Consider the following 4,768-nt stretch of genomic DNA (forward strand, 5'->3'; position numbering starts at 1 on the left):
GCAGGCTTTGAGAATCACTCCTGGGAGTTCGTAGTCTAGAGCCAGACGTCAATCTTATCTATCCAGCCACTGAGTTTGGGCTCCAGGGGCTACAACAGCTAGGTTATTTCAGTCTCATTGCAGTTCCTAAAATTCAGTCAGTTCCTAAAACCAAACCAATTCACTCTCTCACTCACTCTTAAATGCATTCTTTCTTATGCATTCACTCAGTTAGGGTGGTGAAGTACTTAGTATTCCATCACCCTTTACACCCATTATATAACTACCCTATTTGAGGGTCAATGGGATATTCAATATTCCACAATCAGCCCTCTTACACTATTCACACCATTAAATACATTCACTTTCAACACACACTAGGAACACAAACTATCAGTACTATAGAAAACAACCTTGTTTCCTCCAAAAATTGGTACAGGGGACACAGATACTCGCTGCCATGCTCAAGCATGATTTTCTTGTTGGATGGCATTCCTACATGCTCTCTATATGGGGTAGAAATTGCATCCTTCAACTTGGTAAGACACATCGAGCAACCCCTTTTTCTACATGTCAGACATACACTTAGGATTTGGCCCAAAAGTAAGCATACTTAAATGGGTGAGTATGACCCCTCTTCTACAAATCAAATCCTCCAAACCACCTATTCAAAGCGCTCTTGATATGTGAGAGCCTCCCTGCCGATCCGGTCCACCAATACTGCCACTTTCTTTTAATGATGTTTGTTATTGCATTTTTAGCATCAGAGGGCCGAGTCACGGTGGTTAAATCTGAAGGTTGGGACGTCCCTTGTCTGCCTTTTCATTACTATCTACACCAATGTGTCCATGTACCAAGACAACCACAGTTTTACTGAGACTCTTCAGTTCGTGGTATCTCTCCAACGGAGTGAATTTTGAAAGAAGTTACTATTTAAAATATAATTTAAAAAACTATGTCATCTATCGTTAATACCATAACCTTGTTTATTTACAATAATTCATACATTCATAATTAATATCCTTGCAGAAAATTCATTCTGTGATCAAACAGGTGAACTAAAATGTTCAGAAATGACGAAATTTCAGATATGTCCCCCTGCAGGCAAATTAAGAACAATGAAATAATAAAAAAGACAAGAAAGAATGTATGATGAACGACAGAGACGTATCAAAGAATTTGGAAAAAGCCCATGCACAGAGAACGGCCTAATTTTCATAAAAAAGTAACAATTTGTCAATGTAATTTTGAAAAATATAAATAAGGTTTAATAAGAAAATATAAAAAGGAAAAATATAAAGTAAAAAAATGTAAATACTATTTAAACCATAACACAGTCAATATTATTAAAATTTACTTAATTTAAATAGTGTATAAAGGTAAATGTGTGATTTTAAATTATTCTGCCTACTAAAAATATTCATACATATTCTTAAATCAGGACATTTTATTTGTATTTTTATATCAACTATTTCTTAATTTGCCCAGGTTTTCTATCAGTTTCTATTTATAATATAGGTTTCACATTTTTAAACTGGACACGCGTTCTAGTTTATTTTTATTTAGTGTTGTGGTAGTAGCTGATCTGTTGTTGCCTATTTCAAAAACAGCTTAGCTAACATCAGCTCAATTAAAAAAAGAAAAAAGTGCCAAACTCATCTTTAAATTTAAAACGAATCGGAAAATAAAATAACATGCGATTATTTGTATTTATTTTGTTTTGTGCGATTGTCGAAACATTTGGAAAAAACAATTTCACTGAAGAGTTTCCGGTGTACAATATAACTGCAATGCATGAAGAGCTTGTCGAGACCAAGTGCCATGTCGTGACCGAATCGCTTGTCGCCACGGCGACCGCAACCGTTTCCGCAGCTTTCGACACCCTGTGCCGTACAGGTTTGTGATTTTGAACTGAATACTTTTGTCTCACATTGAACGCTCGATTGTGTTGCAGATAGAATGATGAATGAGATGAGGAAAATAGAGAGAATACTGACCAAAGAGCTTTTCCTCCTTCGAGGGCTTGTCACCTCTGTCCATTCTAAACTATTTACAGTTGAACATCTTCTGGCAAAAAATATTAACTCAATGTGAATAACTTATCTAACTTTAATAAATAACTACAAACTGTTTTCAATCTCTTTTTTAATCAGTGTCTTTTATTTATTTTTTATTGTTAATTTGTCAACATTTCATCTATGATATTATTTAATAAAAAAACTACAACCACTAATGTTGTTTCAATGATTTCAGTCAGTACAACTTTCCTTTATTTTAGATTAATAAAAGAGAAAAAATGTTATTCTATAGTTTCATAAATGGCATATTATATATTTTTCTAAATAATTTAAAATATTGGATATTTACAAGAAAATAATGAAAAATATTAGTAATTTTGTAATATTTAAGCAGTTTGTTAAAATAATTGTTATAAATACTTGTTTTTATTTATTGGAAATCAATAACATCTTTAAAAAAAAAAAGCCTTCGCAAAAGTGAAATGTTACTTTTTTCTTTAGATATTTTAGCATGCTGGAATATTCTTTAACTGTATTTGCTCATTTTCTATATTATTTATTATTTTGGAGTAGTAAATTCTATAAAATGTCATTAAAACCCATAATATATTTTAAAATATTGGGTATTAAAAAAAAAAAAATACACTAGTAATGTTAAGGTAAAAAAAAGTTGACCTATGCCTACCTTGCACTAATATTGGTCTATTTTGCAATCTGCATTATTGTCTAAAGCTTTTCTTTAAATTTAAATTTAAGTCATTAAGTTTTTTAGCCAACCCTTTAGATCTCAAAATTTTATTAAGGACTCCCTGTGTATCTTCAGGCTTTATTTTCCTCACCGAAGAGTAGGAATCTCAGCCTACATAGGCCTTCCACCACATAGGACATGCTCCACCGTTTCTTCTTCGTATTAGCAATATCTGAATTAGTATCCACTGCTCGAAACCTAATAATATGCGTATGGAAATTAAATTGTTCAGTCAGTAGACAAACTACCATTTTAGTCCTAGCACATTGCGATGGTTCTTTTATGAACTGTTTTAATACCTCTGGGACTTATTCCTAACCCATTGTTCATGGATCTAGATTTTTAGTAATTTGGTATGTTGTAAAAGGGTTCAGGGTAGATAGCTCCCTGATCAAACTTTTCTTGGCCAATTTGCCAGCCTCTTCATTGCTCCACTTCCATGTATGCCCTTGTAAAAAACAAATTGAAATGAACGTGAAGGAGGCGGTGGACTTTGGAACTCGTGGGAGACAAGAGTGCAGAAAGGCTGAAAGGCGAAGGACAGGATTCATTCCATTGGGAGACTGCGAACAAACCACCTTGAACTTGGCTGCTTCAACTCTGCTTGTGAAGAATCATCTTATCAGAAAACAGCATTCATCGTGTGAGTTTTTTCCTATTCCATATTTCCTTAATTTTATTCCTTGGGGATTGCGCATACATAAATATTAATTCATTTATTTTTAACAATAGTTTAAATATTTCTTAATTATATTTTAAGTTTTTTTATATTGTTTCAAGAAGGAATGATTTTATTTTTTTGTAAAAATTTAAGTTTGAAGATAACAATTTAAAAGAAAGTAAATATAATTTAAAAAAAAAAATAATTAGATCGAATAAATTCTGTATCCCTTACAGTGTCTCTTATTTGTAATTTTTCCTTTTATTAAAATAATAATAACAGTAAAAAAATTATAATTATTATTGTTATTGTTAAAAAAAAAAACTTTCATAAAAAATACCCTAAAGGTCTAACACCCTGATACATAAACAAGAGTAATGTTGTAATATTTTATTTTAATATTTAACCATATTATTTAATAAAATCATAAACTAATCATAAAAAAAATTTTGACATTTTCTTTTGATCTCATTTACATATATATAAGTTACGCCTGCACAAAACCCTTAGTTCAGCGACATATGATGTTGCGTCTGTACAGATTCGAAGAATGTTTGTAAGCAATAAACCCTTCCCTGTTCACTATTCCTTTTACACTTGTAAAGACAGATTCAGATTAATCATATCCGTGAACAGGAAAGGTTCTTCTCAAATTATAACTTGTGTTTAACTAATAAAGTTCTTTTTAAAAAGACTCTCGTTTAGTCAACACACGTAACTGGCGCAGTCGGTAGGACATCGCAAAGGTTTTTCAAGGGAATATTGAAAACCAATCGTGTCAACGGTGAATTTGCTGCATCGGACCTGATGAGCATGATGAAATTTAGTTTGTGAGTAGGAAATTATTGTATTTTATAACAAATTTATTGTTTTTAATTGTAAGCATTTTGGGTATTGTATAATAACCTAATTAAACTTAAAAATTATAACTTTAATATAATTGTATAATTATAAATTGTTGAAATGGCCAATTTTGCCGAATTGAAATTCATTTTAGATGCCATCCCTAACTTCGATGGTAATCCAAAAACACTAACACAATTTATATTAAAAGTGGAGGAAGCACAAAACATTGTATCTTCTCTAACACCACCTTTAACAAACATACAGAAATCTATGTCCTTTATACACATAAAAAACAAATTAACAGACAGAGCGAACGAAGCCCTTAGGAACATACAATTTGCAAACTGGGATGAGTTGAAGCAGTTTCTAATCAAAGAGTTTGGTGATAGGAAAGGACCGGCCAGCATTATCCTAGAGATAATGCAGATCGAAATAAAAAATCCTTTCAGATCTTTAAATTTCATAAAAGAAAAGTTTGACTTGTTCAGAGCAAAAATACTTATGGAAAAGGGATCA

This window comes from Cimex lectularius, unplaced genomic scaffold, assembly GCF_000648675.2.
Source record: "Cimex lectularius strain Harlan isolate CLEC.00 unplaced genomic scaffold, Clec_2.1 scaffold5, whole genome shotgun sequence".
Classification (NCBI taxonomy): Eukaryota; Metazoa; Arthropoda; class Insecta; order Hemiptera; family Cimicidae; genus Cimex; species Cimex lectularius.